Below are 12,946 nucleotides of genomic sequence, written 5' to 3' on the forward strand. Positions count from 1 at the left end.
TAGCATGTATGAATATGTCTGCATGTGATTTGTGTTGGCTGTGTATAGAAATCTAGGATCAGAAAAAAATCCATTCAAAACTAGAAAACATGATGTCACTGACTTTTCGAATCATGTTTGCTGAGAAGTTCAGTGACAGTAACGGGTCTCTGCTTTGCAGATAAACAGTACTGGTGCAAAGAATATGAGTATTTCTTGAAGGATTTTTTTCCTTTTATCTTAGAAATCTGAAGTTTCAATTGTGTGTGTCTATTCTTGAACTTTTTATTTATTCCATTTAGCACTCAGGGACCTTTTAGATTCCCAGATGGCCCCATCTTTTTTTATCTTGACATTTTCCTCTATTTAGGGAGATTACTTTCTCCTCTTTGTTGTGGCTACATCTCTTTTTGATAGTCCTAGTACATAACAGTTGTGACCTACTGGACTTATCTTCTATGTTCTTCAACATTTTAATCTTTTGCATAACCTCCTCCATTATCAACATCACTAACCAGAATGATACTTAAAAAAAAAAATCAGAGAGACCGTACACTGAGACATCATAGTCACCCACAGTCCCTAGGTTACATTATTATTCACTCCTGGTGTTATATATTCCGTGGGTTTGAACAAACACATGAAGATATGTATCCATCATTACAACATCATGCAGAGTTATTTTCACTGCTCTAAAAATCCTCTGTGCTCTGTCTATTCATCCCTCTCTCCCTTCCCTCAACCCCTGGTGACCACTGATCTTTTTACTGTCTCCACAGTTTTGCTCTCTGCAGAATGTCACATGGTTGAAATCACACAGTATGTAACCTTTTCAGATTGCCTTTTTTCACTTAGGAATATGCATTTAAGTTTCCTCCATGTTTTTTCATGGCTTGACAGCTCATTTATTTTTAGTGCTGAATAATAATCCATTGACTTGATATATCACTGTCTATTTACCCATTCACTTACTGAAGGGCATCTTGGTTGCTTCTAAGTTTTGGCAATTGTGAATAAAGCTCATCTACATCTGTATGGAAGCTATTGTGTAGACACAAGTTTTCAACTCCTTTGAGTAGATACAATCTTTTTTAAAAAAGATTTTCCACCTCTTTGCTTTTGCTCTACATCGTAGGGGATTTTTTTCAAGATTATCCTCTAGGTTGCTATCTTAGGCCTCACTTTATCTGTTCTGTTATTCAGTCAGTCCATTCAATAATTAATTTTGGTCAGATTCTTTTATTCTGCTTCTGTCTTTCTCATATCAGCCTATATTATTTTATGGATGTAAAATATTCTCGAATAATTTGGATGGTCTTAATTAGTTCTTATTTAAAAATTAAATCTTTTTTCGCTGAATTTCTTTTTCTTCCTTCTTGGGTAAGTTATCTTTGTACCTCTTAATCCTTCTCTTCACCGTTTTTTGTTTTCCTTGATCATCTGGTGTACTTCGTCTAAACACAATTTGTGGCAGCTTATATTTTCCAAAGATAAGTATGCAAAAATATTCCATCTCATATATACTTCTTAAAATGTGATGCTGACACTGTTCCATCAAGAAGCGAAGTGTGTATTCTTTCCCTTGAATTGGAGACGGTCAGTCTGCAGTGAATGTGATGCTATGTGACTTCCAGAGCTAAGCCACAGGGTCAGTTCAGTATTTGCCTGGCTCTTTCTTAAGACATGTCCCTTTGGAGCCCTGAGCTGCCATGTAAGAAGCTGAGCTGCCCAGAAGCTACCACATCTGTAGACACCACACAGAGGTAGCAAGCAGCCCCTGTGGTCCAGGCCCAGCATTTGAACTGCTCCAGTGCTGTGAGGAGCAGACACAGCTGTCCCCACTGAGTTCTGTCTGCCTCAATTGCAGATTTGTAAGCAAAATAATGGTTGTTATTGTTTTAAGTTTTTTGCCACTTGCAGCCCAACAATAGATGATCGCAACACTGCTCTTAACCCCATGATGGCCTCCCAGCTGCCCTACCCTGTGGATTCCCACCTTCAAGCTTCTCTTGGCCCTGGGAAGGATTGCTCTTTATTTGAGTGCTTTCTCTCTTCTCTTTTCTCCCTTCACCAAATTTCATTCCACTTTTTAGAATGCCTCCCTCCCCCAATTTTAGCTCTGGTCCTGGTTCTTCTACTTTGTTTTTCTTCATAGTTATGGTTTCAGTAGCATATATAAAAATAGCTCCTTTATCTTCTCAGCAGGCCTTGGGAGGCTAAATTCTGTCCTCAGCTGACCAGAAGCCTTGAAAAAGTAATGCACACACACACACACAAACACATTTTCAAAATGGAACAAAAATTCTGAGCAGAAATAATTTGACAAAGAAAAAAATTTGGTCAGTCACACAATGAATTTTTAAGTTTTGGAGAAGTGAACGTTCAACATGATGGAAAGCAAAGTTACGGTATGAAAAACCTCCTTTATTTTGGTAAGAACACAGCACACAATCTATCGTCTTAACAGATTTTAAGTGTGCAGTGCATTACTGTTGACTGTCGGAACAATGTTGCAGTAAGATCTCTTCTTACTTAACTAATCCTTCTTACCTAACTGAAACTTTATGTCTCCCCATTTCTCCCTCCTCTTGGCCCTTGGTAACTGCTGTTTCAGTCATGGATTTTAAGCAGCTGACTGTTTTAGAAACCTCACAGAAGTGTAATCATGCAATATTTGTCTTTCTGTGACTGGCGCTTTCACTTGGTATAATATCCTCCAGGTCCACTGTGTTGGCACATATAGCATAATTTTTTTCCTTTTAAAGGCTGAATAATTTTCCATTGTGTATATGTACCACATGACCCCAGTCAGAACCCACGGAGAACCCCAGGACCAGAACACATGGAAAAGTTGAGAGTTTTCCACAAAACTTCAAGAGCCTGCTTGCCTTTATCTCCTCTGAGGAAAATATTCCTGTGAGGGGCTTTCTTCCAAGAGTTGTCATACAATCTGAAAAATGAACTCACATCTCAGGCCGTGTCTCACTGGATCAGAAATGGCATCAAAACTTTCTGAACATGAGAAACTCTACCCTCTAAGGCTGTGTGGGGCATGAAATTCTTCATTCCACTCTGCATGGTAAAGAGCTGTCCAATCTCTGTGGGAAATAACACATTCTAAATGAACAAACATAAAGATGGGTACTTGACTTGGGCTGTCACCTGTGCCTCATTGATCGAAGAAGCAATTGGAGCTAGAGAGATTGCTTGGCTGGAGAAAGGGACCATGCTAGCTCAATAATAACGTCCCATCTTGGGACTTCTCTGGTGGTCCAGTGGTTAAGACTCTGCTTTCAATGCAAGGGGCATGGGTTCCATTTCTAGTCAGGGAACTAAGACCCTACATGCTATAGGGCACAGCCAAAAAAAAAAAAAAAAACACCCTCCAATCTCCAAAGGAATCTCTGGGCATGTTTGCCAAGGACAAGTTACAGGAAATAGACTAATAGGGTGAGTGTGACAACCAAAACTAGAGCTTAGCCTTTACTTCTAGGTGCAGCCTTAGGGCTTGGGCGAGGGCCACACACCTGACGTTGCTTTGAGAAACACAAAGAGGAGCCGAAGTCCTTGTTGAGGACCCATGGGGGTTTTGTTTCCGTGTGATCGTCTGCCTCAGAGCTATTTTGGGGGAAGTATTTTGTTTAAAATACAAAAATCTGTGTATCACTGGATGCCTGATTAACTAGACTCTGGGAGGAGTGGGAAGAAGGATGGAGCCCAGGAAATCTGCATTTTCAGCTTCCTGGGATATTCCTTCTGCACACTGAACTTTGAGAACCTATACATGGGTTCAATCCCTGGGTCAGAAAGATCCCCTGGGGAAGGAAATGACAAACACTCCAGTATTCTTGCCTGAAAATTCCATGACACAGGAGGCTGGTGAGCTATAGGCCATGGATTCGCAGAGTCAGACATGCTGAGCGACTAAGCACAAAATACAGGTAGCTTTCTTCAAGGATGTGTGTGTGTGTGTGTGTGTGTGTGTGTGTGTGTATGGGGGAGGGTACATGCGCAACCTGTGTGTCAAAGGTTTTGTGGTGGTCTCTCTTAGAAAAGGTGGGACCAATGTCCTTGCCTAGAGAAGAAGGTGAAATTAGCATTTTATTGGGTTGACCAAAAGTTCAAATGACCCTTTCAGAAGTTCCCTTCGGGAATAAGAAGGAAGCAAGCAATGTCATTTCCACCAGGCTGCAGAGCCCTCACAGAGGCAGCCCCTTTGGGGAAAGGTGATCTCATGGGAGGATGTCTGTAAGAACTGTGTTCAAATATTGTGGAGTGCAGTGAAGGGCTCCTTGGGTCAAGGAAAGGAATAAACATAACCTATGTTTCTTCGAGGGAAGCGCTGTCTAGGCCATGAAGCGGGGCAAGCAAGAATCCACTCCCACCGTCACCAGCCCCACTTGACAGACAGGCCATCAGTGAGGCCAGTGACTGCACAGGTGGCTGACATATTGACACACTTTTGTAACAGTGGTTCCCGTAGCCACTGCCTCAATCCCCTGTCCCCTCCAGTGTTCTCTCCTGACAACTCTACCCTTGCTTCCCCCCTCATCTCCAGTATCTATGATCTAATGAACAAAGGTTAAATTCAGGAATGATGGGGGTCCCAGCACCCTCCCTGGCCCTGCAGCTTGCTTATCTTCTGATGGGTTGGTGCCATGCAACACAGATAGTTCATTATTTGGGGTCACAGGTGTAGTGGGTTATTCATTTCTGACAATGACATCAAGTGAGAGCTTGGAACATTAGTACCTCTGGTCAACTCTGAAGTGAGGATGCTTCCTGTTGAGCAGACCCTCTTCCTGGATTCTAAGGTCCCCTCTATAATCTTCCATGCCAAGGCCAAGAGAGCACCCCCAACAGACGGATACCAGACTCCCTTCTAAACTTGATATATAGGCCTGTGAACAGCTCCTAATTCTATTTTAAAAATAAAGACGTAGAGTCACTGCAAACCCTGGGGTCAGGAAGCAATTCATACAGGTTAAGTAAGCATAAGGAATTATTATTTTTATTAAATTACCATGTATGTCACAGAAAGGTTACTGAAAACAGATCATCAGGGCCTGTGGTTTTCATGGCCCATTGGAAGTTCAGGCCAGCAGAACAAAAATTCCAAGGGGGTTTTCTTTTTTCTGTTTTGTTCACTGAGATCCCATTACCTAGGGACTAGGACAGTGCCTGGCACATAATAGGTGCCCATCAAACGTTTTTTGAATGATACCGCAATTTCAAAGGATACTCAGTTTGTTGTTTTGTTTCAGCAAAGGTAAGAAGAAATAAGCAGGAGATAACAAATCAATTTTTTACTTGGAAGCATAAGAATTTAGAATCCCTACCACCGTAACTGCGGGATCCTCTATTAGAACTTAAATATCCATGGCTTCAACTTGCAACCTCTGCTTTTGAGGCCAATTGCAATTTACTGTGTAGGGTGGTACTCTATAGGCGTGCTCAATTGCTCAGGCGTGTCTGACTCTTTGTGACCCCATGGACTGTAGCCCACCATGCTTCTCTGTCCATGGGATTTCCCAGGCAAGAATACTGGAGTGGGTTGCCATTTCCTTCTCCAGGGGATCTTCCCAATCCAGGGATCAAACCCTTTTCTCTTGCGTCTCTTGCATTGGCAGGTGGATTCTTTACCACCTGGCCACCTGGGAAATCCTGTAGTACTCTAAAGATTTGGCAAAAACAAAAACCAAATAGGGATGTCCTCATTAATCCAGATTTGCACTTGAGCTCTGTGAAAGAGGCTCTCAGTAAAGGCTCACTCAGTGACAGGCTCTGGGTAGATCTAGACTCAGGAACCGAGTTTGAGAGGCCAGAGGGACTGATGGATGAGATGAAAGACTATTTTTTTAATTAATTTATTTTTTAATTGAAGGATAATTGCTTTACAGGATTTAGTTGTTTTCTGTCAAACATCAACATGAGTCAGCTATAGGTACATAGACTAAATTTTTGATTTATTTTAAATTATTTTTTAAACTATAGTTGATTGACAATGTTTAATTTCAGGTATACAGCAAAGTTTTATATACACACACACACACACACACACACATATATTCTTTTTCAGATTCTTTTCCCTTATGCTGCTGCTGCTGCTGCTAAGTCGCTTCAGTCGTGTCCGACTCTGTGCGACCCCATAGATGGCAGCCCATCAGGCTCCCTCGTCCCTGGGATTCTCCAGGCAAGAACACTGGAGTGGGTTGCTGTTTCCTTCTCCAATGCATGAAAGTGAAAAGTGAAAGTGAAGTTGCTCAGTTTTGTCTGACTCTTAGCGACCCCATGGACTGCAGCCTACCAGGCTCCTCCATCCATGGGATTTTCCAGGCAAGAGTACTGGAGTGGGGTGCCAGTGCCTTCTCCGTCTTTTCCTTTATCAGTTCAGTTCAGTTCAGTCGCTCAGTCGTGTCCGACTCTTTGCGACCCCATGAATTGCAGCACGCCAGGCCTCCCTGTCCATCACCATCTCCCGGAGTTCACTCAGACTCACGTCCATCGAGTCCGTGAGGCCATCCAGCCATCTCATCCTCGGTCGTCCCCTTCTCCTCCTGCCCCCAATCCCTCCCAGCATCAGAGTCTTTTCCAATGAGTCAATTCTTCACATGAGGTGGCCAAAGTACTGGAGCTTCAGCTTTAGCATCATTCCTTCCAAAGAAATCCCAGGGTTGATCTCCTTCAGAATGGACTGGTTGGATCTCCTTGCAGTCCAAGGGACTCTCAAGAGTTTCTCCACCAGCACAGTTCAAAAGCATCAATTCTTCGGCGCTCAGCCTTTCCTTTATAGTTTATAGTTTATCACAAAATACACAAAAAACCTTTATAGTTTATCACAAAATATTGAGTATAGTTCCCCACGCTATACAACAGGTCTCTGTTGGTTATCTATTTTATATACAGTAGTGTGTGTTAAGCCCAACCTCCTAATTCATCCCTCTCCCCTTCCCTCTTTGGTAACCATAAGTTTGTTTTCTATGTCTATGGGTCTGTTTCTGTTTGGGGATGAGGTGACAGTTTTTTTTTTTTTCTTTAATTTTATTAATTTTATTACTTGGCTTCTCTGGATCTGAGTTTCACCACATGAGGTCTTTTAGTTGAGGCATGTGGAATATAGTTCCCTGACCAGGAATTGAACCTGGGCCCCCTGCATTGTAAACATGGAATCTTAGCCACTGAACCGCAGAGGAAGTCCCTGAGGTGAAAGGCTTGTGGACTTGATCTCCTGTTGTCGGATTTCTTCTTGGCATTTCACCTGTTTTCCATTTTCTGTTTGCTTCTCTGAGCCTCATTAGAAAGTAGCTTAAACATTAATTAGCAGCTATCTATTATTTCCCTCCTCTTATTGAGCCCACAAAATCAAGCCCTCAAAGCAAAATACCCAGAAAGAACTGGCAAGCCCTTTAAATTCAATAGATTTTAGTTGCATTAGGATGATTGCGTTAAATGAAAACAAATAAACACACACATACACACACCCTTCTCTAACAGTGGTACACCTGACCATTAACTAGGAATGCTAATCAGGATATTAACAGTTGTAATTTCTTGAGTACTTACTATGTACCAGGCAGGTATTTCACATCCATAAGTGAACTGTTATGTTGGTGAAAACATGGAAAATGAGGTTTAGCGAGATTATCTTGTTCATTGAAATGAAGCCAAATTAGAAGGCTACTTATAGGCTTTAAGCATAATATGCTTTTGTGAAAGTAGCCAAATTATAAGGCTCAGTTCAGTTCAGCCGCTCAGTCGTGTCCGACTCTTTGCGACCCCATGAATCTCAGCACACCAGGCCTCCGTGTCCATCACCAACTCCCGGAGTTCACCCAGACTCACGTCCATCGAGGCCGTGATGCCATCCAGCCATCTCATCCTCGGTTGTCCCCTTCTCCTCCTGCCCCCAATCCCTCCTAGCATCAGAGTCTTTTCCAATGAGTCAACTCTTCACATGAGGTGGCCAAAGTACTGGAGCTTCAGCTTTAGCATCATTCCTTCCAAAGAAATCCCGGGGTTGATCTCCTTCAGAATGGACTGGTTGGATCTCCTTGCAGTCCAAGGGACCCTCAAGAGTCTTCTCCACCAGCACAGTTCAAAAGCATCAATTCTTCGGCGCTCAGCCTTCTTCACAGTCCAACTCTCACATCCATACATGACCACTGGAAAAACCATAGACGGACCTTAGTCAGCAAAGTAATGTCTCTGCTTTTGAATATGCTATCTAGGTTGGTCATAACTTTTCTTCCAAGGAGTAAGCGTATAAGGCTACTTCTGGTTTAAAGGTGCCTCTAATGTGTTTAGTGAAAAAAGGCAGATTTCACAAAAGCATATTATACTTAATTTCATTAATAGAAATTGTATATAAACACATATCTTCATAAACTCACATATCTTCATAAACACATGAGAAAAATCAGCAGAAAGTTGCCCAAACTTAATGCAAATTACCCACCTTCTCTATGTCTTGGTTTTTACATCTGTAAAGCAGGTGTAATAAAAGTATCCATTACATGGAAAGGACATACTGATTAAATGAAGCAGTCTATATAAAGCATTTAACACAGTGCCTGACACATAAGTGAGTCCTTGATCTGTTTTTGCCATTATTATTTTTTACTATCACTACTATTACTAAAGAAAACTCAGGTCAGTTCAGTCGCTCAGTCACGTCCGACTGTTTGCGACACAGACTGCAGTACTCCTGGCCTCCCTGTCTATCGCCAACTCCTGGAGTTTACTTAAACTCATGTCCATGGAGCCAGTGAAACTCACCGAACTGTCGATAGTGATTACCACTGTTGAGAGGGAGTGAACCTGAGGGTCCAAGGAGGCGAAGGTAATTCATATACCTATCAGAGGCTACTTCTATTATATGCATGTGTGTGTGTGTGTTAGTCGCTCAGTTGTGTCCAACTCTTTGCGACCCCATGGACGGCAACCCGGCCAGGCTCCTCTGTCCATGGAATTCTCCAGGCCAGAGTACTGGAGTGGGTAGCCTATTCCTTCTCCAGGGGACCTTCCCAACTCAGGAATGGAACTGGGGTCTCCTGCATTGTAGGAAGATTCTTTACCAACTGAGCTACCAGGCAAGTCCTATATAATTTACAGTATATATAATGTAAATTATTTTATAAAAAGTACCGCTCATGTCAAAATTTATTTGCCCAAGCGCTTTCATCGTCCCTCACAAACATCCAGTACAAGAATAATGAACTCTTAAAAAAAAAAAAAAAACTCTGAAAGGTCTATTTAAGTGTTTCTGTTCCACAGCATATTTTTGGCGCAGAGCAGTATGTGGAACCCCATGTCATTAACAAAGTTTTCTTTGGCTGCCTAGAATCAGTCTTCCCCCAGTACATCCACAGGGCAGGCCACCTGCCTGAGTCTGGTCAACCCCGGGGGTGTTGTGGGCTGACGCATCTATTCTGAAAGCTTCCAGGCCGCCTTTGAACTACTTGGCTTGACAGCCGATGAAACTCTCCCGGAGCATCCCAGACGATCCCGCGGCGCTTGGGAACTGTGTTCTCTCTAGCTGCCAGAAGGAGCCCTGCAGTGCGCCCGGCAGCCGCCAGCTGGAGCTCAAAGGCAGCGGCGCGGCTCGGAGACCGCAGGGAGCCTCGCGGTGGGGGCGCCTCCGCTCCTGCCGCCCAGCTTCCTGCGCGCACCCCGCCTGCGGGAACCAAGGGCATCCTTTCCAAAGCTGGACGGAAGTTCACTTACATCTCCCTGTTCTACGCCTGTCTATTCCATTATCACGGGTTGTTTTAGGGGTTTAATACGACCAAACTGAAACGTTGTCAAAGGAGAGGGATCCGATTGTGGAGAGGACTGGAAACTGGCCATTACTCCATTCACATTTACAGCTTCCCCTGCTAGGTCTCAGGGAAAATTGGATCTTCCCCGGTAGCTCAGTCGGCAAAGAATCTGCCTCAGTGCCAGAGACCCCGGTTCGATCCCTGGGTTGGGAAGATCCCCTGGCGAAGGAAATGGCAAACCACTCCAGTATTCTTGCGTGGCGGGCTACAGTCCATGGAGTCACAAAGAGTCAGGCACTTTGCCACTAAACCACCCACCAGGTGTCTGACCTGCAGCCAGGGGCTGGAAATGCCAAGTAAGGCCAACCCACCTCCCCAGACAGAGGGCCTCAGTCTGGTTAATAATAATAGGGTAAAAACCGGTTTGGATGAAACCGTTTGGTTCGGCTTTTGGCTGAAGCACCAAAAACAAAATTCATGTCACATATCAATGAGATGTGTGAGATCGCCTTGCAGAACTGCAAAGAGAGATGGCTTGGAGGCGCTGAACACTTCACCCCCACTGAGGGTAGGAAAGGGACCTAGAGAGGGAAATTGAAGGAACAAGTATTCGAAGAGAGCTGTTGATGAGTTAAGTCTCCCCCCAACCTTATAGCCAGGGAGGGGGCATGTGAGGCTAGTTCTCTTAACTTAAAACCAGAGGAACGGGCTTTAAAGGGACCATTTAGAGAGGCCACCTGGGGAATCTAAAACATGTGGCTCTGGGTTGTCTAGCTGTTCTGACTGAAGAGGAAAAGGTGTTACCACGCTGGGGGTGAGCTTACCCCCAAAATTTGTGAAGACAAAGTACAGTGAGTGTTCCCAGGGGAGAGGATGTGGGTCTCCAGTGGAGGGAACTGAGGTGGAGCTGCCTTAGATCTTGTCCGTGGAGACCTCCTGGTGGAGTGAGGAGATCTCAGCAAAAAAAAGAGATAAGACTCCTAAGTGCTCTGATTCTAAAGGAAAGAATCCTTAAGGCACCTGCTAACACAGAGATGCATTTGCCTGAATCCAGTGAACTGCAAGTAAGGTACTTCCAGGGTACCATGAGGGGCACCACCAGCCTGAAAGACCTGCCTCGCCCGGAGAAGGCCAGTCTCTACCAGGGCCTTGCCAGTCAAGCCGGCACTTTCTGGTCCCCACGCCTGGCTCCTTGCCTCCACTGCATCTGTGCTTCATGGGTAGGGTGACCGTAGACCCCAGTTTGACCAGGGTGGTTCTGATTGACTTTCAAAGTTCTGGCATAATTATTAACAGCACCCCTTTCACTCTCAAAAGGGTCCCATTTGGACGAGAAATTTCATGTTCATCCTACTGATGGGAGGTAGCCCATTAGGCAGGTAGCTAACCTCCAGTGCCGCAGACTGTAACCTTGTTTGGAAATGAGGTAATTGAGTTAAGATGAGATTATTAAGGTGGCCCTCTATGACTGGTGTCCTTATAAAAGGAGGGAATTTGGACACAGAGTCAGGCATGTACCAGGGAAGATGCCATATGAGGATGAAGGCAGAGGTGGGGTGATGCCTGTACAAACCAAGGAATGCCAGGGGGTGCCAAGAATCTACCAGAATCTACCAGCAATCTACCTCTCCTGCGGGAGAGGCCTGGACCATTCTCCCTTACAGCTCTCAGAAGGAACAGTCCTGCGACAGCTCAATCTGAGACTTCTACCCATTAGACTGTGAAACAAAGCATCTCTGTTGTCTAAGCTCCCAATCTGCTGTCCTTCTTGGTAGCAGCCTTGGGAGATGAAAACACTAGGAAACAGAAGCTGCCAGTCTTATCCTCTGTCCCCTTCCCAAAGGTCCAATCTGCAGCTCAACCTAGGCAGCAGGAGGAATTTTGCCTAAAATAATTTGTTGTTTTCAGTTTTCTTCACACTCCATATATTTGTTACTGAACCTGAAGTATGTGCAGGTTATTTTTGACGGTGTAAGAATATGGGTGCAGGGGGAGAAGCCTAACCTTAACTGCAGCGGAGCAATGGCACAGCAGCAAGGGGTGCTGGGTGTCCCCAGAAAGGAGCTAGTTGTCTAGAGAAGATAAACCCAATAGCAAACCTGTAGCAATCAAGCTGTTTGTTAGTTAGTATTTCTGCGCTGCAGTATTGAGCGAGGTTAGTGATAAAATAGTCCTCCTACCTGGGTGCCACTGCCGCTGCTCCCACCTCTCAGTACACCGTTGGCCCAGGTTGGATTTGAAAGACAGGATGGTGGCAAATAGGAAAAAAAAAAAAACACAAAAGAGTAACGTTGAAGTGGTTTTTCAGCTGGGGGCAGTCTTGCCCCTAAGGGATGTCTGGAGCTATTTTTGATTGTCCTAACTGGGGAAAAGGTGTGCTACCAGGGCCTAGTAGATGGAGGCCAGGGATACTTTTAGAGATTCTATAGCACACAGAACAGCTGCCCACAGCTGGAATTCTGTGACCCCAAACGCCCATAGTGCTGAGGTTGAGAAGCTCTGGATTCAACACTGAAACCACAGGATGTATCCTAAGTGCTTCCAGAGTGCCCCTGGAAACAGACAGGACCCCCAGGGCATGTGACTGATGGGAAGCCTTAGGAGGGGACTGTGTTGGTCACTTGCTGGGTAGCGTGCCTGTCATGGGAACACACAACACGGAACTTCCATGTGAGGCATTGGAATCTCGGATGTGAGAAGCATCAGTAGTGGCATTTAAGAAGCACCTTCTGTGCACAGAGCTCTGTGCTGAGAGGCAATGTTGCATTGTTTCATCTGACTCTTGTGACGACCGTAATTTGTTGTTTAGTCTCTAAGTTGTGTCCAATTTTGCGACCCTATGCACTGTAGCCTGCCAGGCTGCTCTGCCCGTGGAATTCCCCAGGCAAGCATACTGGAGTGGGTTGCCATTTCCCCCTCCAAGGGATCTTCCCAACCCAGGGATCGAAATTTTGTCTCCTGCATTGGCAGGGGATTCGTTTCTGCTGAGCCACCCAGGAAGTCCAACAGCCCTGACAGGTAGATATTATTTCCATTTAGGCTCAGAGAGGTGTAGTAATTTGCCAAAAGTCAGAAGGGAAAAAACTGGGATGCAAACCCACTCCTTGACTCCAGAATGTGTGTTTTCTTACCTTACAAGTGGATTTGCTGCTTGGTAAGTGTTGAGCCCAAAGATACAACTAAGCCAAAGAGCCAGAGAAAAGAGGTTT

This window comes from Oryx dammah, unplaced genomic scaffold (genome assembly GCF_014754425.2).
Source record: "Oryx dammah isolate SB20612 unplaced genomic scaffold, SCBI_Odam_1.1 HiC_scaffold_9, whole genome shotgun sequence".
NCBI classification, from domain to species: domain Eukaryota; kingdom Metazoa; phylum Chordata; class Mammalia; order Artiodactyla; family Bovidae; genus Oryx; species Oryx dammah.